General features: G+C 44.2%; 1 protein-coding gene across 4 annotated transcripts in view; it reads right to left on the reverse strand.

Annotated features, from left to right (window-relative positions):
* The window catches only part of LOC130294586 (coiled-coil domain-containing protein 153-like), a 524168-nt gene that overhangs the window by 244076 nt on the left and 256705 nt on the right, over nucleotides 1-23387 (reverse strand). The window lies entirely within an intron of this gene.

Here is a 23387-nt window from a genome sequence, read left to right on the forward strand (position 1 = left end):
CGTCTGAGTTTGATGTCAGTTTCGTTCGGCCAGAGGGTCTCGAACTCTTCTGGTCGAATTACGAAGTGGCAAAAAACAAGCCCGGCTGGCGGGATTTCGCCGTAAAGGCCATTTTCCCGTCAGAATGCTGTCAAGAAGGTAACCGTTTTGACCCATAACAAGTCGCTTTCTTGTTATGACATCATGACCTGGCTCGGACGATATGGGAATGTGACGGACATGCCTAAGAAAAACTTGGATGAGCACGGGATCTGGTCCGGGGCCTGGACGTTTTCCGTCAAACTCAAGCGTTCAGGGAGTACGGTTGCCTACATTCTGTCAGCCGCCTTCCTTGGACGTGATAGGATCCAGGTCTTCTACCAGGGGCAGCCTAAGGTCTGTCACAGGTGTGGCAGCCCCACCCACTTTAGCGCAGCCTGTACTGTACAGGTTTGCGCTTTGTGTGGTGGGGTGGGTCATCTGGCCACATCCTGTAGGCAGATCCGGTGCCACCTCTGTGGTGTCCTCGAGCACCCTTTTAGCCGTTGTCCTAGCGCCTTCGCCCGTGCAGTGGCCGCTCCGGCTGAGGAGAGCTGTGAAGTTGCCTCGGCCGGGAGGGTATGGGCAGGGATGGGGGTGCAACAGGGCTCGTGAGGAGGAAAAAGGGCCCCGCCAAACTAAGGCGGGAGGAAAATCGTAGAAGGAGTAGGGAGCTGGAGAGTGCCCAGGTGACGGGGGTAGCTCCGGCCCCTGCTCCTGAAGCTGGCCCTGTAACCGCTGAAGCCCTGGAGGAGGATGTGCTGGATGGGGAAATCAGGAGGCTTCACAAAGAGGAAGGCAATATGGCCGACCCTTCCGATTCCTCCCACTATGAAAGTGTGGATGAGGAGAGTGGGGAGAGGCCTAAAAAGAAAGACAAGGGCAAAAGGAAAGGGAGAAAGAAGAGGTCAGAGCCCTCTGTTCCTTCTACTACGGGCCAGGTCCAAAACTGAAGCCTGACTGCCCCCCCTCTGATTGACCTGTCAAACCGGTACTTTGGCTGGGGAGGGTGAGGGCGAGGTGCCTAGGGAGAAAGAGCTTCTGGGAGGAACTGGGCCCTGTCCTGTTGAGGCACCTTCCTCAGAGGGCAGGGCTAGACCGGGGCCGGACGGAGACGGGGATAATATGGATCTATCTGAATAAAAAAAAGATCCAAGAGTGGTCCTGCCCTCTCATCTTCTTCGGGGGATGAGGGGGCAAAAAAGAAGGGAAAACAAAAGCAAAGGGTGTGGCCGTCTAATTTAATCACCCTGTATGGCGGCACTCACCCCATTGACACTGGCATCTATTAATTGTGCCAGCATAAAGTCGGATACGGCTAGATTCGCAGCCTTTGTTTCTCGCGGCCGCGTTGAAGCCGACATTTTCTTTTTACAGGAGACCAGGTTGTCAGATCTAGCCTCTCTGGTAAAAGCCAGAAGAGAGTGGAGGCGTGGTCCCTCAGACTGGTCTCTTGCGGCTGAGCCGTATAGTGGGGTGGCGGTCCTTTTTACCGCTCCTGTTGAATGCCGACGGGTTATTGAATTAGAAATGGGGAGGTGCCTGATCTTAGATGTCTTCATGAAGGGACAAGTGCTCCGACTCATTAACATCTACGCCCCACAAACTAAGCGGGGCCATAAAGATCTCTTTATGAGGTTAAGCCCTTTCTTTTTACAAGTCGGCAAGTGATCTTTGGAGGGGACTTCAATAATGTCACGAGGTCCCAAGATAGGAGAGGCTCCAATAGTCCTTGCGATAGTGTGGCGCTAATGAGCATAGCTAGAAAAGCTCGCCTAGAGGATGCCCACATCCGGAGCCCGTCAGGCCACGCGGGTTTCACCTATCATCAAGGTAGTCGCAGGTCTAGGATAGATAGGTTTTTTTTTTAAAGGAGGAAGTCGTCTCTTCCGCAGTGTCCGTGGTTGAGGTGAAGTTCTCCGATCACTGTATGATTTTGTTTTCCCTGAATGTTTCAGAAACCCCCCGGATGGGAAAAGGTTATTGGAAGCTGGAGGAAGCGGTGGTAAGACAGTCCTTTGAGGATTTTCTTCAGAGTCAGGTACCTTTACTGGGCCTATGTAGTAGTAAGTCATAGTGGTGGGAGATATTTAAGAAACGGGCTGCGGGGTTCTTCCGCCAGCTCTCGAGCCTCAGGTCCCTGAACAGGTATCGCTTGTATCAGGGTCTGAGGAGGAAACCCGAGCTTCTCGTTTTAACTGGAGTTAGCCCAGAGGATATCTCCAGAGTGAAATCCTTGATGATGAGGTGTCAGTACGATAGGCACGCATCTTTGGTTTTTGAGAGGGATTTCGGGAAGTACCGCTCGCCCGACCCTTACAGAAACTGTAAGTTGTCAGTGAGTAGTAAAATCATTTCAGGACTGATTGATAGTACAGGATCTCTGAATCGGTCCAGATCAGGGATCTTAGAGGTCGTCAGATCCTTCTACTCGCACCTCTTGGGGAGGAAGGATCTAGATCGAGACAAGATGTCGGTTTTCCTGGCTGAAACCACTCCTGAGCCAGGGGCAGACCCCTCTCTTGGCATTTTGGCAGAAGAAATCAGGGAAGAGGAAGTGAGACTGGCGATCGAGGGGCTTGCCCCCAATAAGTCGCCAGGTCCAGATGGCTTAACATCCGAGTGGTACAGGACCTTTAAGGAGTCTTTAGCTCCCCTCTTGACTGAAGTATTCAATGAGTGTCTCTCCTCGGGCACTCTGCCAAAGTCAATGAGGAGTTCAGCCCTGATTCTGCTGTCAAAGGATAAAGATCCCAGCCGTATTGAGAATTGGAGGCCCATAGCTATTCTCAATACGGACAGGAAGCTTCTGGCCAAGATACTGTTTAATCGGCTGGTGAAGTTTACACCCCGGCTCCTTTCGGGAGCTCAGCACTGCTCTGTTCCAGACCGAAGCACCTTAAGTGCTGTCCTTAGTGTCAGGGAGGCAGTGGAGCGGAGTAGTGCGGGTTTCTGGAAGGGGTACTTGCTGTCCCTGGATCAGGCCAAAGCATTTGATCGGGTGAACCTCGAGTACCTCTGGTCCGTCCTCCTGAGATATGGCTTACCAAGTATTTTTGTTAATTGGCTTAAGATCTTGTATGCAGGGGCAGAGAGTTTTCCGCTGGTGAACGGGTGGTCTGGACGCTCTTTTGAGGTGGGGTCCTGAGTCTGTCAGGGTTGTCCTTTGAGCCCGCTCTTATATTTGTTTGCGATCGATCCCTTCCTTAGGAGGGTGAGTCGCGGACCATTGGCGGGAGTCAGGATGAGTCTGGCGGAGCCGGCTGTTACCCAGAGAGTGGTGGCGTACGCTGACGATGTCACTATTTTTGTCTCCTCGAAAGAGGAGGTCGATGTGGTGATGTTGGAGGTGGACCGCTACTCGGAGGCATCCGGGTCTAAGATCAACCGGGATAAGTGTGAGAGTCTCTGGCTGGGAGGGGGGGATCCCACATTTGATCTCCTGGACACCCTTCCAGGGCACCAAGAATCAGCAAAAGTCTTAGGCATCACATTCGGCCAGGATGATTATCCCACCAAAAACTGGGATGGTAAGCTCCAGGATGCCGCTCAGAAGGTGGACCAGTGGAAGGGTTGGTCTATGACCCTCAGGGAAAGGGTACACCTAATCAAATCGTACCTGCTCCCCTTGTTTATCTATCTGAGCAGCGTATGTATCTTGCCAGAGGCTTACTATACTAGGATCTACAGCCTGTTTTTCCAACTGTTATGGGGGAACAGGATGAACCTAAACAAGAGGGAGGTTACATGCCACAAGAGGAGACTAGGGGGTTTATCTATGGTAAACCCGGTAGTGTTCTTTACGAACACCTTCTTGAAAGGTAACATTGCAAACCCCTGGAAAGAGAGGGCTCCTCCGTGGGTAATCTCCTGCAGGGAATGCTTTCAGCCTTTCTTCCAGGAATGGGAGAGAGGAGGGCGAGTGAAGGACCTCCGTACACCCCATGGATATCTTCCGGCTTACGCTACCCCGACTCTGAAGGCGATACGTCAGTGGGGTCTGGGAATGTGGGAGATCAGGACCCAGTCAAGGCAGTTCCTTGACAAACGGGTTCTGTTGACCCACTTCCAGAAGCCTCTGGCGCTCAGAGACTGCCCAGGTTGGGACCTGAGGGTGGGGTTGTATCTTTTAAACATGAAAAGGATCCCCCAGAAGTTTTGGGACTTGGCCTGGCGCTGCTTTCAAGGGAAGCTATATGTAAGGAACAACCTGAGGTGCAGGAGCTCTGATGACCGTGAAGAGTGTGGGGACACGCTGGAAAGCATGGACCACTTCCTGCTTCATTGTCCCTTTAATATAGGGGTCTACAACCGGGTGGGTGCTTCCATCGGCTGGAGTCAACTTGCCAGCCTTACCTACCCGGAGTGGGCTTATGGGGCATTTAGGAACTTGGGTGGCCGAGACCGGGGCACTTTATTCTTAGTTAGTTTAGTGGTTAGGTACTACACATGGAATGCACAGTGTTTAGTGTCGAACCAACAGAAAATCCTCTCTGAGGTGGAGGTCTGTAGGAATATCACCGGTGACTAGTGTTGAGCGGCATAGGCCATATTCGATTTCGCGAATATTCGCGAATATATGGACGAATATTCGCCATATATTCGCGAATATTCGCATATTCGTTATATTCTTGTTTTATTTTCGCGTATGCGCAAATACGTGTATGCGAAAATTAACACATATGAAAATCCGCATATGCGAAAATTAGCATATACTAATTTTCGCATATGCGAATTTTCGCACGCCAGTCTCACACAGTAGTATTACAGCCTTCTTTACACCACACAAGCTGGAAGCAGAGAAGGGTGATCACTGTGATGTGTACTGTGAAGAAAAAAAACAAAAAAAGAAAAAACGAATATTCGTAATTACGAATATATAGCGCTATATTCGCGAAATTCGTGAATTCGCGAATATGCGATATTCGCGAATAATATTCGAATTGCGAATATTCGCGAGCAACACTACCGGTGACCTCGGGAAGATCAGGTCTTTGGAGTATGGCAGTCTTGGTACCAGTAGGGCTTCTCTCCTGTGGAGAGGTTTTTCTTTTGATGTGCCCTAGGCACTAGGCCCTTAAGGTGAAGTACCTTAATTTTGGCTAGGGGTAGTGTATATATGTTAGGATATAGGGTTAGTTTCATGAAGGGATAGCCATAGGGTTAGAGGTTGGTAGGGAGAGGAATTTAAATTTATTTTCATCAGGATTGCCATCCTTCTTCCTGGTGGGGGGCTATGTATGTCACCTTAGCCTTTTGTTTTGTTTTCTATGGATAGATTGTAAAGGACTTGCAGGCAACCAAACTTGGGCCTTGTGGTTTGTTGTTTTTTCGTGTATTGTATTGTTAATATTATTTTGTGGTAGAGTATGTGTACATTGTTTTGTATATATTGTTCTGTTTATTAGGCGGGTAGGGGTGTATTTTAGGTTGGGTGGGGGTTTTTGGGGGGTGGTGGTGATCTGGCATGGGTCAGTTATGGACAATATGTGGATAAACTGTGGTCTATGGACTTTGACCCATGTCCAGAGCGTGTGGTGGGTGATGGGATAGTATAGTGTAGGTTGTTATTTTTGTTATATAGTTATTTGTTATATAGTTATATAGGTTGTCATGTTTAAGTTAATAATTTTTTTTTTGTTTGTTTTGTTTTGTGAGAATAGGCAGTCGGACCAGTTTTCTGTTGTTCTATGGTTTACCAAGTGAAGTCATTTTTAGTTACGGCAGTTAGCCATATTTTTCTTTTGTTATTTTTAAAAGGGAAAAGAAAAGGAAGAAAGGGTGTGTATATATGTATTTTTTATTTTTTTTCCCTTTTTCTCTTTCTTCCAAGTTGGATAATTTTTAGTTACGGCAGTTAGCCATATTTTTCTTTTGTTAGTTACTTGTGTGTGCATATGTGTGTATATATGTATGTATGTATGTGTGTGTATATATATATATATATATATATATATATATATATATATATATATATATATGTGTGTGTGTGTATAAAAAAGAAAATATTTTCCAAGTTGGATTATTTTAGTTACGACAGTTGGCCATATTTTTCTTTTCTTTTGCATGTTGTTTAAAAAAAGAGAAGGAAAAAAGAGAAAAAAGCGGCGAGGAAAAGCTATTTATGTTGTTAAGGAATGTGTGTGTGTTTTGGACTGTTTGGTAATAGGATATTATAGGTAGGTCGTTATTTGTTATTTATTATAACCTGGGCTGGCCAGTTAGGAAAGTTTCACTTTTTGTTTCTGAGACAGAATGTCTGTATCTATGTTCAGTTTTGTTTATTTTTGCTACAGTCAATTGAACTTGTTTTTGTGTTTTGTAAGGTTTCTTAATCTTATAATATAAGAGTGTCATCAGAGAGCACTTGTGGAGAACACAAAAAAGAAATTTGCAAAGTAAAGAATTTCCTCTGTAGTATACAGCTGCTAAAAAGTACTAAACTGATTAAGATTTTTTACAAATCTGTTCAACTTTCTGGCACCAGTTCATTAAAAAAAATAAAAAAAAGTTTTCCACCGGAGTACCCCTTTAACCCCTTGGGGATTATGACCATAAGGACGGGAGCATTTTTTGCAAATCTGACCACTGTCACTTTAAGCATTAACTCTGGGATGCTTTTACTTATAAATTTGATTCCAAGATTGTTTTTTCGTGACATATTCTACTTTATGGTAGTGTATATCCTACAAAAAATAGGTAGACTCAACAAACATGGTCATGATAATATTGTGACAACAGACACATTACATTTAAAAAACATATAAATAAACAGAACAACAACAGGAATATAATGCCCACAGGTATTTGGTGGAATATACTGGCTGGAGAAAGAAAACTTGTGTATCTTTCTCCCAGGACTATTAAAAGTGAAGGTACAAATGCTGAGTATGGATAAAATGTAATTGGTACAGGCCACTTTTAATATATGAAATCATTCTTTTTGTTTTGTATTTGGGCCATCATTTCTGTCGTAAATACTCACCTGTATAAATTTTAGGTTGTGCGGTAGTCACATCTGGCCATGGACGGTCTCTACCACTTATTATTCATTCAGTATCGCGTCTCTGCAGCTTCCAGGGACGCCGAACCCGATCCGCGCATGCGCCGACGTCTCCTAGGCGACGCATCCTGTTTTGGATTGCGCGGTCACGTGTTCCCGAAGCGCTACGGGTGTCACGTGATGGCGCGGTTCAATGACCGGGAGCCGGAAGCTGGTGTGCGGACGGGCGAGGCGTCCGCAGCTGTGGGCTGTTTGAGTGGCATTGGGCTAAGGTATATAAGGTCAACACGTCTCCATCCATGCACCGTGACCCTGTGATCAAGTGTAACACAAAATGCGCGTTAGGGGAACGTTCTGCATGCGCACAGGTACAGGGTGGTACTGGTAGGACTGGCACTGTATGCACTTTATTGTGGGTTCGGGTTTTCTTTGCTGCTAACTGGTTCAGCTTTGGAGGGTGGATGGTATATTGTTTTGTATATATTGTTCTGTTTATTAGGCGGGTAGGGGTGTATTTTAGGTTGGGTGGGGGTTTTTTGGGGGTGGTGGTGATCTGGCATGGGTCAGTTATGGACAATATGTGGATAAACTGTGGTCTATGGACTTTGACCCATGTCCAGAGCGTGTGGTGGGTGATGGGATAGTATAGTGTAGGTTGTTATTTTTGTTATATAGTTATATAGGTTGTCATGTTTAAGTTAATAATTTTTTTTTTGTTTGTTTTGTTTTGTGAGAATAGGCAGTCGGACCAGTTTTCTGTTGTTCTATGGTTTACCAAGTGAAGTCATTTTTAGTTACGGCAGTTAGCCATATTTTTCTTTTGTTATTTTTAAAAGGAAAAAGAAAAGGAAGAAAGGGTGTGTATATATGTATTTTTTATTTTTTTCCCTTTTTCTCTTTCTTCCAAGTTGGATAATTTTTAGTTACGGCAGTTAGCCATATTTTTCTTTTGTTAGTTACTTGTGTGTGCATATGTGTGTATATATGTATGTATGTATGTATGTATGTGTGTGTATATATATATATATATATATATATATATATATATATGTGTGTGTGTATAAAAAAGAAAATATTTTCCAAGTTGGATTATTTTAGTTACGACAGTTGGCCATATTTTTCTTTTCTTTTGCATGTTATTTAAAAAAAGAGAAGGAAAAAAGAGAAAAAAGCGGCGAGGAAAAGCTATTTATGTTGTTAAGGAATGTGTGTGTGTGTGTGTTTTGGACTGTTTGGTAATAGGATATTATAGGTAGGTCGTTATTTGTTATTTATTATAACCTGGGCTGGCCAGTTAGGAAAGTTTCACTTTTTGTTTCTGAGACAGAATGTCTGTATCTATGTTCAGTTTTGTTTATTTTTGCTACAGTCAATTGAACTTGTTTTTGTGTTTTGTAAGGTTTCTTAATCTTATAATATAGGAGTGTCATCAGAGAGCACTTGTGGAGAACACAAAAAAGAAATTTGCAAAGTAAAGAATTTCCTCTGTAGTATACAGCTGCTAAAAAGTACTAAACTGATTAAGATTTTTTACAAATCTGTTCAACTTTCTGGCACCAGTTCATTAAAAAAAATAAAAAAAAGTTTTCCACCGGAGTACCCCTTTAACCCCTTGGGGATTATGACCATAAGGACGGGAGCATTTTTTGCAAATCTGACCACTGTCACTTTAAGCATTAACTCTGGGATGCTTTTACTTATAAATTTGATTCCAAGATTGTTTTTTCGTGAAATATTCTACTTTATGGTAGTGTATATCCTACAAAAAATTGGTAGACTCAACAAACATGGTCATGATAATATTGTGACAACAGACACATTACATTTAAAAAACATATAAATAAACAGAACAACAACAGGAATATAATGCCCACAGGTATTTGGTGGAATATACTGGGTGGAGAAAGAAAACTTGTGTATCTTTCTCCCAGGACTATTAAAAGTGAAGGTACAAATGCTGAGTATGGATAAAATGTAATTGGTACAGGCCACTTTTAATATATGAAATCATTCTTTTTGTTTTGTATTTGGGCCATCATTTCTGTCGTAAATACTCACCTGTATAAATTTTAGGTTGTGCGGTAGTCACATCTGGCCATGGACGGTCTCTACCACTTATTATTCATTCAGTATCGCGTCTCTGCAGCTTCCAGGGACGCCGAACCCGATCCGCGCATGCGCCGACGTCTCCTAGGCGACGCATCCTGTTTTGGATTGCGCGGTCACGTGTTCCCGAAGCGCTACGGGTGTCACGTGACGGCGCGGTTCAATGACCGGGAGCCGGAAGCTGGTGTGCGGACGGGCGAGGCGTCCGCAGCTGTGGGCTGTTTGAGTGGCATTAGGCTAAGGTATATAAGGTCAACACGTCTCCATCCATGCACCGTTACCCTGTGATCAAGTGTAACACAAAATGCGCGTTAGGGGAACGTTCTGCATGCGCACAGGTACAGGGTGGTACTGGTAGGACTGGCACTGTATGCACTTTATTGTGGGTTCGGGTTTTCTTTGCTGCTAACTGGTTCAGCTTTGGAGGGTGGATGGTGGCTTTTAGGGGGTGTGCAATATTGCACTGTAAGGCCTATGTGGCATACATTTTTTGGCAGCTACTGTGGCACTTATGCACTTTACATAGTTACATAGTTACATAGTTAGTACGGTCGAAAAAAGACATATGTCCATCAAGTTCAACCAGGGAATTAAGGGGTAGGGGTGTGGCGCGATATTGAGGAAGGGATGAGATTTTATATTTCTTCATAAGCATTAATCTTATTTTGTTCCAGGAATGTATCTAATCCTGTTTTAAAGCTGTTAATTGTTCCTGCTGTGACCAGTTCCTGAGGTAGACCGTTCCACAAATTCACAGTCCTCACGGTAAAGAAGGCGTGTCGCCCCTTGAGACTAAACTTTTTCTTCTCCAGACGGAGGGAGTGCCCCCTCGTCCTTTGGGGGGGTTTAACCTGGAACAGTTTTTCTCCATATTTTTTGTATGGGCCATTAATATACTTATATACGTTTATCATATCCCCCCTTAAACGTCTCTTCTCAAGACTAAACAATTGTAACTCCTTTAATCGCTCCTCATAGCTAAGATGTTCCATGCCCCATATTAGTTTAGTCGCGCGTCTCTGCACCCTTTCCAACTCCGCAGTGTCCCTTTTATGGACAGGTGCCCAAAACTGAACAGCATATTCCAGGTAAGGCCGTACCAATGATTTATAAAGGGGGAGTATTATGTCCCTGTCCCTTGAGTCCATGCCTCTTTTGATACATGACAATATCCTGCCGGCTTTGGAAGCAGCAGCCTGACATTGCATGCTATTCTGTAGTCTGTGATCTACAAGTACACCCAGATCCTTCTCTACCAGTGACTCTGCCAGTTTAATCCCCCCTAAGACATATGATGCATGCAGGTTATTAGTACCCAGATGCATAACTTTACATTTATCCACATTGAACCTCATTTGCCAAGTGGATGCCCAGACACTTAGTCTATCCAAGTCATCTTGTAACTTAATCACATCCTCTATAGACTGTACTGTGCTACAAAGCTTGGTGTCATCGGCAAAGATAGAAACAGAGCTGTTAATACCATCCTCTATATCATTGATAAATAAATTAAACAACAGCGGTCCCAGTACTGAACCTTGGGGTACACCACTAATAACCGGGGACCAATCAGAGTACGAATCATTGACCACCACTCTCTGGGTACGATCCATGAGCCAGTGTTCAATCCAGTTACAAACTAAAATTTCCAAACCCAAAGACCTTAACTTACCTGTCAGACGTCTATGAGGGACAGTATCAAACGCTTTAGCAAAATCCAGAAACACTATATCCACAGCCATTCCTCTGTCAAGGCTTCTACTCACCTCTTCATAAAAGCAAATTAGATTGGTTTGACAACTTCTATCCTTAGTAAACCCATGCTGGCTATCACTTATAATACAATTATCCCCTATGTATTCCTGTATGTAATCCCTTATAAGTCCTTCAAACAATTTACCCACAATGCACGTTAAACTTACCGGTCTATAGTTTCCTGGGGAAGACCTAGAGCCCTTTTTGAAGATTGGCACCACATTCGCCTTGCGCCAGTCCCTTGGCACAATACCAGACACCAGAGAATCTCTAAATATCATGAACAGGGGTACAGATATTACTGAACTTACCTCTCTAAGAACTCTTGGGTGTAGTCCATCCGGTCCTGGGGATTTGCTTACATTTATATCACTTAACTTACCTTGTACCATCTCTACATTAAGCCAGTTCAGTACATTACATGATGTGTTACCAGCACTGACCTGGCCAATGTCAGCTCCTTCTTCCATAGTGTATACAGAACTAAAGAACCCATTCAGTAGCTCCGCCTTTTCTTGATCGCCTGTGACAACCTCCACATTATCATTATTAAGGGGTCCTACATGCTCTGTCCTTGGTTTTTTTGCATTTATATATCTAAAAAAATATTTAGGATTAGTTTTGCTTTCTTTGGCCACCTGACTCTCATTCTGAATTTTTGCTGTTTTTATTACATTTTTACAGATTTTATTAAGCTCCTTGTACTGTTTACATGTTATAGCTGACCCATCAGATTTGTATTTTTTGAAGGCTATTTTTTTGTTGTTTATTGCTCTTTTAACATCATGTGTCAGCCATGTAGGATTTAGTTTTAATCGTTTATATTTGTTCCCCTTTGGTATATATTTAGCTGTATAGTTATTTAGAGTTGATTTAAAGATGTCCCATTTACCTTCTGTATCAGTATTTGACAACACCTCCCCCCAGTCTATGTCCTGTAGTGCAGCCCTCAGCCCAGGGAAATTTGCCTTTTTAAAGTTATATGTTTTTGCCTTCCCCGCCTGTCTTTGTTTTCTACATTTTAAGTCAAAAGTAACTATATTGTGGTCGCTATTACCAAGGTTTTCCCGCACAGTTACATTACCAACCAGCTCTGCGTTGTTGGAAATGATCAGATCCAACAAGGCATCACTTCTTGTTGGGTCCTCCACAAACTGGCCCATAAAATTATCCTGCAATAAATTTAGGAATTGTCGCCCCTTTGTAGTTTTAGCCAACCCCGAACCCCAATCTATATCTGGATAGTTAAAATCTCCCATTATTACCACTCTACCTGCCCGGGCGGCCCTCTCTATTTGTTTATGAAGCCGAACTTCTATCTCTTCAGTGATATTAGGGGGTCTGTAGATTACACCAAATACTATTTTTTCAGTATTTCCCTCCTTTTGTAATTCTACCCACAATGATTCCACATCCTCAGAATCATCACACACTATGGCACACTATGCCACTATGGAGTCTGTCTGTATGCAAGAAGTGGTATGAAAGTCAGTACTTTCATACCTCTTCTTGCATACAGACAGACTCCACCACCTTTTCTGTTCATTCTATCCTTGCAAAACAATGTAAACCCCTGCAGATTGACAGCCCAGTCATGCGAGGAGTCCAGCCATGTCTCAGTATCCCCAACTATATCAATATGTTCCTCCAGTATCAAGGCCTCAAGCTCCCCCATTTTATTTGCTAGGCTTATGGCATTTGTGAACATACACTTTACATTTCCATCCTTTATGTTATTGGGGTTAATGGGATTCAAGGGTGTAAGTTTTATTTTCCTATGAAGCTTATTCCTATTAACTATTCTAACCCCTCCCTCCGTTCCACCCCCAGGTACATTTATAATTCCCACCTCTCTATCTACACTATCTTCCCCCTCTTTGCTGTAGGTTCCCTCCCCCCAAGTCCCTAGTTTAAACACTCCTTCACCCTTCTAGCCATCTTCTCCCCAAGCAAAGCTGCACCCTCCCCATTGAGGTGCAGCCCGTCCCTACGGTAGAGCCGGTAACCGACAGCGAAGTCAGCCCAGTTCTCCATGAACCCAAACCCTTCCTTCCTACACCAGCTTCTGAGCCACTTGTTTACCTCCCTGATCTCCCGCTGCCTCTCTGGTGTGGCTCGTGGTACTGGTAGTATTTCAGAAAAGACTACCTTGGAGGTCCTTGCCTTAAGCTTGCGGCCTAAGTCCCTGAAATAATTTTTAAGGACACTCCACCTACCTCTTACTTTGTCATTGGTGCCAATATGTACCATGACTGCTGGGTCCTCTCCAGCCCCGCCCAACAACCTGTCAACCCGATCCGCGATATGCCGAACTCGTGCGCCAGGCAGACAACACACTGTTCGGCGATCCCGGTCTTTGTGACAGATTGCCCTGTCTGTCCCCCTAATAATTGAGTCCCCCACCACTAGTACCTGTCTGGCCTGCCCTGTACTCCTCCCTCCCTCCTTACTGGAGCAGACACCCCCCTGGCGGTCAGAGGCGGTATCCTGCTGCAGTTCTGCTAGCTCTGTAATGGCATCCCCCTCATCTGCCAAGCGGGCAAACTTGTTGGGGTGTGCCAGTTCAGGACTAGCCTCCCTGACACTTTTTCCCCTACCCCTCTTTCTAACTGTAACCCAGCTAACTGCCTGATTGTCCTGCAACTCCGTCCCACTGTCCTCCCCCACCTATATTCCCGAGAGTGCCTGCTCAGTGAGCACGAGACTCCTCTCCATGTTGTTAATGCAAAACTTTATTATTGAACACTAAGTTTTGGGCCTGATTACAGCACTTTCTCCCCCTGCCCCACCCCTTTTTACATTTTATCCATACTCAGCATTTGTACCTTCACTTTTAATAGTCCTGGGAGAAAAATACACAAGTTTTCTTTCTCCAGCCACTATATTCCACCAAATATCTGTGGGCATTATATTCCTGTTGTTGTTCTGTGTATTTTTTTTTTTTAAATGTAATGTGCCTATTGTTACAATAAAGAATATGGGATTATCATGACCATGTTTGTTGAGTCTACCAATTTTTTGTAGGATATATGCTTAAGTAGGTAGCATTTATACTTTATGGTGGTGGTACATTTTTGTCGATACTTGCATCATTTCTTGGTGAAAAATTTGAAAATTTGATGAAAAATGTGAAAATTTAGCATTTTTTGAACTTTGAAGCTCTCTTATTGTAAGGAATATAGACATTACAAATAAATAATATATTGATTCACAAATACAATATATTTACTTTATATTTGCATCATAAAGTTGACATGTTTTTACTTTTGGAAGACATCCGAGGGCTTCAAAGTTCAGCAGCAATTTTCCAATTTTTTCACAAAATTTTCAAAATCAGAATTTTTCACGAACCAGTTCAGTTCGAAGTGGATTTGAAGGGCCTTCAAATGATAAATACCCCACAAATGACCCAATTATAAAAACTACACCCCTCAAAGTATCCAAAATGACATTCAATAAGTTTGTTAACCCTTTAGGTGTTTCACAGGAATAGAAGGAAAGTGAAGGAGAAAATTCAAAATCTTAATTTTTTACACTCGCATGTTCTTGTAGACCCAGTTTTTGAATTTTTACAAGTGGTAAAAGGAGAAAAAGCCCCCCAAATTTGTAACCCAATTTCTCTCGAGTAAGGAAATACCTCATATGTGTATGTCAAGTGTTCGGCGGGCGCAGTAGAGGGATCAGAAGGGAAGGCGCAACAAACAATGGGATTTTGGAGAGTGAATTTTGCTGAAATGGTTTTTGGGGGGCATGTCACATCTAGAAAGCCCCTATGGTTCCAGAAAAGCAGAAAACCCCACATGGCATACCATTTTGGAAACTACGTCCCTCAAGGCACGTAACAAGGGGTCCAGTGAGTCTTAACACCCCACAGGTGTTTGACGACTTTTCGTTAAAATTGGATGTGTAAATGAAAAAAAATATTTTTCACTAAAGTGCAGTTTTTCCCCAAATTTACAATTTTTGCAAAGGGTAATGGGAGAAAATGCCCCCCAAAATGTGTAACCCCATCTCTTCTGAGTATGGAAATACCCCATGTTAGAACGTAAAATGCTCTGCAGGCGAACTACAATGCTCAGAAGAGAAGGAGCGCCATTGAGCTTTTGGAAAGAGAATTAGTTTGGAATGGTAGTCAGGGGCCATGTGCGTTTACAAAGCCCCCTGTGGTGCCAGAACAGTGGACCCCCCCCCATATGTGACCCCATTTTGGAAACTACACCCCTCACAGAATTTAATAAGGGGTGCAGTGAGTATTTACACCCCACTGGCGTTTGACAGATCTTTGAAACAGTGGACTGTGCAAATGAAAAATTTAATTTTTCATTTTCACGGACCACTGTTCCAATAATCTGTCAGACACGTGTGGGGCGTAAATGCTCACTGTACCCCTTAATACATTACATGAGGGCTGTAGTTTCCAAAATGGGTTCACATGTGGGGGAGTCCATTGTTCTGGCACTATGGGGGCTTTGTAAACACACGTGGCCTTCAATTCTGGACACATTTTCTCTTCAAAAGCCCAATGACGCTTCTTCTCTTCTGAGCATTGTAGTGCGCCAGCAGAGCACTTTACAGCCACATATGGGGTATCTTCTTAGAAGAAATGGGGTTACAAATTTTGGAGGGCTTTTTTCCTATTTTCCCTTGTGAAAATGAAAAATTTAGGGTAACACCAGCATTTTAGTGAAAACATTTTTTTTTTCCTTTTCCCATCCAAATTTAGTGAAAATTAGTCAAAACACCTGTTCAGGCTCACTATACCACTTGTTACATTTCATGGGGGGTGTAGTTTCCAAAATGGGGGTCACATGTGGGTATTCATTTTTTTGTGTTTATGTCAGAACCGCTGTAAAATCAGCCACCCTTGTGCAAATCACCAATTTAGGCCTCAAATGTACATGGTGCGCTCTCACTCCTGAACCTTGTTGTGTGCCCGCAGATCCTTTTACGCCCACATATGGGGTATTTCCGTACTCAGGAGAAATTGTGTTACAAATTTTGGGGGTCTTTTTTTCCTTTTACTGCTTGTGAAAATAAAAAGTATGGGGAAACACCAGCATATTAGTGTAAACATTTTTATTTTTTTACACTAACAGGCTGGTGTAGCCCCCCAACTTTTCCTTTTCATAAGGGGTAAAAGGAGAAAAAGCCCCCAGAAATTTGTAGTGCAATTTCTCCCGATTACGGAAATACCCCATCTGTGGCCCTAAAATGTTTCCTTGAAATACGACAGGGCTCCGAAGTGAGAGAGCACCATGCGCATTTGAGGACTAAATTAGGGATTGCATAGGGGTGGACATAAGGGTATTCTACACTAGTGATTCCCAAACAGGGTGCCTCCAGCTGTTGCTAAACTCCCAGCATGCCTGGACAGTCAGTGGCTGTCCAGAAATGCTGGGAGTTGTTGTTTTGCAACAGCTGGAGGCTCCGTTTTGGAAACACTGGCGTACAATACGTTTTTCATTTTTATTGGGGGGACAGTGTAAGGGGGTGTATATGTAGTGTATTACCCTTTATTATGTGTTAGTGTAGTGTAGGGTTTTTAGGGTACATTCGCACTGGCGTGTTATGGTGAGTTTCCCGCTAGGAGTTTGAGCTGCGGCGAAAAATTTGCCGCAGCCCAAACTTGAAGCAGGAAACTTACTGTAAACCTGCCTGTGTGAATGTACCCGGTACGTTCACATGGGGGGGGGGGGGGGGGGCAAACCTCCAGCTGTTTCAAAACCAAAACTCCCAGTATGTACTGACAGACCGTGCATGCTGGGAGTTGTACTTTTGCAACAACTGGAGGCACACTGGTTGGAAAACCTTCAGTTAGGTTCTGTTACCTAACTCACAGTGTTCCTCCAGCTGTTGCAAAACTACAACTCTCAGCATGTACTGATCGCCAAAGGGCATGCTGGGAGATGTAGTTGTGCAACAGCTGGACACAACTACAACTCCCAGCATGCCGAGACAGCTCTTTGCTTTTTGGGCATGCTGGGATTTGCAGTTTTACAACATCTGGAGGGCTACAGATTATAGACCACTGCACAGTGATCTCCAAACTTTGACCCTCCAGATGTTGCAAAATTACAAATCCCACCATGCCCAGACAGCAAAGAGCTGTTTGGGCATGCTAGGAGTTGTAGTTTTGCAAGATCTGGAGGGATACAGTTTAGAGACCACTGTATAGTGGTCTCAAACTGCAGCCCTCCAGCTGTTGCAAAACTACATATTCCAGCATGCACAAACAGCTGTCTTGGCATGCTGGGGGTTGTATTTTTGCAACATCTGGAGGGCCACAGTCTCAGACTGTAACCCTCCAGATGTTGCTAGGCAACTTACCGGCTTCCGTAGGATCCAGTGAGCCGTCCTCTTCTTCCGCACGATATCGCCGCCCGCCGATCACCGTCGCCCGCAGACTCCGGACGGGTAAGTGGATCTTCAGCGCCCGGTCCTCTTCGGTTTCCCCGTCCTGCCCCGCCTATTGTGGGTGGGCAGGACGGGGAAAATGAAAGTTAACCCCCCCGCCCCTGATCTGCTATTGGTCGTCGCTTCTGACAACCAATAGCAGGGATAGCAGGGGTGGCACCCCTGCCACCTCACTCCTATCCCTTCAGGGGGATCGTAGGTGTCTTAGACAACCGCGATCCCCCTTATATTCCGGGTCACCATAGACCCGTATGACCCGGAATCGGCCGATCGCCGACATGGGGGGTCTAATGACCCCCCTGGGCATTTGCACGGGGTGCCTGCTGATAGTTATCAGCAGTCACCCCGGTCCGAATCCCCGCCCGGCTCGAAATTCCCACAGGCGTATAGATACGCCCTTCGTCCTTAAGTACCAGGATGCCAGGGCGCATGCATATGCCCTTCGTCCCCAACAGGTTAAGGACTATTTTATTTTTACTTTTCGTTTTTTCCTCCTCGTCTTCAAAAAATCCTAACTCTTTAATAGTTTCATCCACAGACTAGTATGAGGGCTTGTTTTTTGCATGACCAGTTGTCCTTTGTAATGCATTCACTCACTTTACCATAAAATGTATGGCATAACCCAAAAAAATACTATTTTTCTCGCCGTACAATTTACGGTAAAAATTATGAATTCTTTATTCTTTGGGTCAATATGATTAAAATGATACCCATGACTACATACTTTTCTATTACTGTTGCGCTTAGAAAAATCAAAAACTTTTTAACCAAATTAGTACGTTTAAAATCCCTCTATTTTGCTGACCTATAACTTTTTAATTTTTCCGTATAAGTGGCGGTATGAGGGCTCGTTTTTTTGCGCTGTGATCTGTACTTTTCATTATTACCATATTTGCGTATATAAAACTTATATGCGGTGATACCAAATATGTTTATAATTTTTTTTTTTTCACTTTTTGGGGGTGAAATGGGGAAAATGGGACAAATGGGGATTTTTCACATTTTTTAAAACTTTTTTTAAAACTTTTTTTTACTTTTATTCTTACACTTTAATAGTCCCCATAGGGGACTATTTATGGCAATAATTCTATTGCTAATACTGTTCAGTGCTATGCATAGGGCATAGCACTGATCAGTGTTATTGGTGATCTTCTGCTATGGTCTGCTCGATCTCAGACTAGAGCAGAAGACCCTAGGAAGGCAGACGGGGACCTCTGTCTGCCGTTCTGGATGATCGGATCCCTGCGGCAGCGCAGCGGGCGATCCGATTATCCATTTAAGTGCCCTGATCTGTATTGATCACGGCATCTGAGGGGTTAATGGCGGACATCCACGCGATCGTGGATGTCGGCCATTACCTGCAGGTCCGTGGCTGCTATCAGCAGCCGGGATTTGCCGCACATGACCCGCACATTGCTCCGATGCTCGCGGTTATGTATAAGACATAAATGTACATCCTGGTGTGTTAACTACCACCTCACCAGGACGTACATTTACGTCCTGCATTGTTAAGGGGCGTACAGGCTTAATTGTCTTGGTCCTTAAGAGGTTAAATAGGGGGGATTTCACCATATTCACAATATTCCCCTCCATAATCACAATCGCACATTTTTCCCATATTGTGCAGCCCTAGTGCAGGATAGAAGAGAATGTGGCTGAAGGACCTGTGATGATGATGATCATGTGACAGGAGTGTGCGGAGCCAGTCTAGAGCTACATTTGCAACTAGTGCACCAAGCACTTCATCTGAATATTTGGAGTTTTGGGCATAACGCTGGACAAGCCACATAGGAAAAAAAAAAAGGTTAAAGGGGTACTACACTTGCCAGTATTTGGAAGTAAATGTTCTGAAAGCTGTTTTCACGCTGTGGAGTGGAGTACCCCTTTAACAGCGCTGGAATCAGCATCACCCACACAATTACCCTGTACCAGCAGGTTAGTGTGGATTCCCTTTCATGAAAAAAATAAATTATTGACAACCTTTTATTATATGCAGAAAATTCAGTACACTGCTCAAAAAAAAATAAAGGGAACACTAAGATAACACATACTAGATCCGAATGAATGAACTAATTGTATGAAATACTTTCGTCTTTACATACGTTGACTGAGCTCACAACAAAATCACACAAAAATGATCAATGGAAATCAAATTTATGAACCCATGGAGGTCTGGATATGGAGACACACTCATGGAGGTCTGGATATGGAGTCACAATCAAAGTGGAAAACCACACTACAGGCTGATCCAACTTTGGTGAAATGTCCTTAAAACAAGTCAAAATGAGGCTCAGTAGTGAGTGTGGCCTCCACGTGCTCGTATGACCTCCCTACAATGCCTGGGCATGCTCATGAGGTGGCAGACAGTCTGTGGTGCAACGTGGCGTTGGTGGGTAGAGCAAGACATGATGTCCCAGATGTGCTTAATCAGATTCAGGTCTGGGGAATGGGCAGGCCAGTACGTAGCTGGAACTGCTGACACGCTTCAGCCACATGAGGTCTAGCATTGTCTAGCATTAGGAGGAACACAGGGCAAACCGTACCAGCATATGGTCTCACAAGGGGTCTGAGGATCTCATCTCGGTATCTAATGGCAGTCAAGCTCCCTTTGGCAAGCACATGGAAGGCTGTACGGCACCCCCAAAGAAATGCCACCCCACACCATTACTGACCCACCGTCAAACTGGTCAGGCTGGAGGCAGCAGAACATTCTCCACGGCGTCTCCAGACTCTGTCACATCTGCTCAGTGTGAACCTGCTTTCATCTGTGAAGAGCACAGGGCGCCAGTGTTCTCTGGCAAATGCCAAATGTCCTGCACGGTGTTGTGCTGTAAGCACAACCCCCACCTGTGGATGCCGGGCCCTCATACCACCCTCATGGAGTCTGTTTCTGACTGTTTTAATGGACACATGCACATTTGTGGCCTGCTGGAGGTCATTTTGCAAGGCTCTGGCAGTGATCCTCCTGCTCCTCCTTGCACAAACACTGAGGTAGCGGTCCTGCTGCTGGGTTGTTGCCCTCCTACGGCCTCCTCCACATCTCCTGATGTACTGGCCTGTCTCCTGGGAGTGCCTCCATGCTCCGGACACTATGCTGACCTTCTTGCCACAGCTCGCATTGATGTGCCATCCTGGATGAGCTGCACTACCTGAGCCACTTGTGTGGGTTGTAGACTCCGTCTCATGCTACCACTAGAGTAAAAGCACCGCCAGCATTCAAAAGTTACCAAAACATCAGCCAGGAAGCATAGGAACTGAGAAGTGGTCTGTGGTCACCACCTGCAGAACCACTCCTTTATTGGGGGAGTCTTGCTAATTGCCTATAATTTCTACCTGTTGTCTGTTCCATTTGCACAACAGCATGTGAAATTGATTGGCAAACTGGCAATCAGTGTTGCTTCCTGAGTGGACAGTGTGATTTCACAGAAGTGTGATTGACTTGGAGTTATATTGTGTTGTTTAACCCCTTCAGGACAGAGCCCATTTTGGCCTTAAGGACCGGAGCATTTTTTGCACATCTGACCACTGTCACTTTAAACATTAATAACTCTGGGATGCTTTTAGTTATCATTCTGATTCAGAGAATGTTTTTTCGTGACATATTCTACTTTAACATAGTGGTAAATTTTTGTCGATACTTGCATCCTTTCTTGGTGAAAAATCCGTAAATTTGATGAAAAATGTGAAAATTTTGCATTTTTCTAACTTTGAAGCTCTCTGCCTGTAAGGAAAATGGATATTACGAATACATTTTTTTTTGGTTCACATATACAATATGTCTACTTTATGTTTGCATCATAAAATTGATGAGTTTTTACTTTTGGAAGACACCAGAGGGCTTCAACGGTCAGCAGCAATTTTCCGATTTTTCAAAAAATTTTCAAACTCTGTATTTTTCAGGGACCAGTTCAGGTTTGAAGTGGATTTGAAGGGTCTTCATATTAGAAATACCCCATAAATGACCCCATTATAAAAACTACACCCCCCAAAGTATTCAAAATGACATTCAGTCAGCGTTTTAACCCTTTAGGTGTTTCACACGAATAGCAGCAAAGTGAAGGAGAAAATTCACAATCTTCATTTTTTACACTCACATGTTCTTGTAGACCCAATTTTTGAATTTTTACAAGGGGTAAAAGGACAACATTTTTACTTGTTTTTGTAGCCCAATTTCTCTCGAGTAAGAACATACCTCATATGTCTATGTAAAGTGTTCGGCGGGCGCAGTAGAGGGCTCAGAAGGGAAGGAGCGACAAGGGGATTTTGGAGAGTACGTTTTTCTGAAATGGTTTTTGGGGGGCATGTTACCTTTAGGAAGCCCTTATGGTGCCAGAACAGCAAAAAAAAAAACACATGGCATACCATTTTGGAAACTAGACCCCTTGGGGAATGTAACATGGGATAAAGTGAACCTTAATACCCCACAGGTGTTTCACGACTTTTGCAAATGTAAAAAAAAAAAGAAAAATTTTACCTAAAATGCTTGTTTTCCCAAAAATTTTTTTTTTTTAAAAAGGGTAATAGCAGAAAATACCCCTAAAAATTTGAAGCCCAATTTCTCCCGATTCAGAAAACACCCCATATGGGGGTGAAAAGTGCTCTGCTGGCGCACTACAGGTCTCGGAAGAGGAGGAGTCACATTTGGCTTTTTGAACGCAAATTTTTCTCTGGGGGCATGCCGCATTTAGGAAGTCCCTATGGTGCCAGGACAGCAAAAAATAAACCCACATGGCATACCATTTTGGAAACTAGACCCCTCGGGGAACGTAACAAGGGGTTAAGTGAACCTTTATACCCCACAGGTGTTTCACGACTTTTGCATATGTAAAAAAAAAATTTTTTTTTTTACCTAAAATGCTTGTTTTCCCAAAAATTTAACATTTTTAAAAAGGGTAAAAGCAGAAAATACCCCCCAAAATTTGTAACACAATTTCTCCCGAGTACGGTGATACCCCATATGTGACCCTAAACTGTTGCCTTGAAATACGACAGGGCTCCAAAGTGAGAGCGCCATGCGCATTTGAGGCCTGAATTAGGGATTGCATAGGGGTGGACATAGGGGTATTCTACGCCAGTGATTCCCAAACAGGGTGCCTCCAGCTGTTGCAAAACTCCCAGCATGCCTGGACAGTCAACGGCTGTCCGACAATACTGGGAGTTGTTTTGCAACAGCTGGAGGCTCCGTTCTGGAAACAGTGGCGTACCAGACGTTTTTCATTTTTATTGGGGAGGGGAGGGGGGCTGTGTAGGGGTATGTGTATATGTAGTGTTTTTTACTTTTTATTTTATTTTTTGTGGTAGTGTAGTGTAGTGTTTTTAGGGTACAGTCGCACGGGCGGGGGGTTCACAGTAGTTTCTCGCTGGCAATTTGAGCTGCAGCAGAAAGTTTGCGGCAGCTCAAATTTGCAGCCAGATACTTACTGTAATCCTCCGCCCATGTGAGTGTACCCTGTACGTTCACATTGGGGGGGACATCCAGCTGTTGCATAACTACAACTCCCAGCATGCCCATTGGCTGTCGGTGACTGCTGAGAGTTGCAGTTTTGCAACAACTGTAGGCACACTGGTTATGTATCACTGAGTTTGTGACCTAACTCAGTGTTTCACAACCAGTGTGCCTCCAGCTGTTGCAAAACTACAACTCCCAGCATGTACGGTGCATGGTGTACGGTGACTGCTGAGAGTTGTAGTTTGTAACAGCTGGAGGCACACCGGTCGTGAAACACTGAGTTAGGTAAAAAAAAACTCTGAGTTTCACAACCAGTGTGCCTTCAGCTGTTGCAAAACTACAACTCTCAGCAGTCACAGACAGCCAACGGGCATGCTGGGAGTTGTAGTTATGCAACCAGCAGATGCACCACTACAACTCCCAGCATGCACTTTAGCTGTTTGTGCAAGCTGGGAGTTGTAGTTATACAACAGCTGAAGGTACACGTTTCCATAGAAAGAATGTGCCTCCAGCTGTTGCAAAACCATAAGTCCCAGCATGCCCATAAGGGAATGCTGGGAGTTGTGGTGGTCTGCCTCCTGCTGTTGCATAACTACAGCTCCCAGCATGCCCTTTTTGCATGCTGGGAGCTGTTGCTAAGCA

This window comes from Hyla sarda, chromosome 10 (assembly GCF_029499605.1).
Source record: "Hyla sarda isolate aHylSar1 chromosome 10, aHylSar1.hap1, whole genome shotgun sequence".
NCBI lineage: Eukaryota > Metazoa > Chordata > Amphibia > Anura > Hylidae > Hyla > Hyla sarda.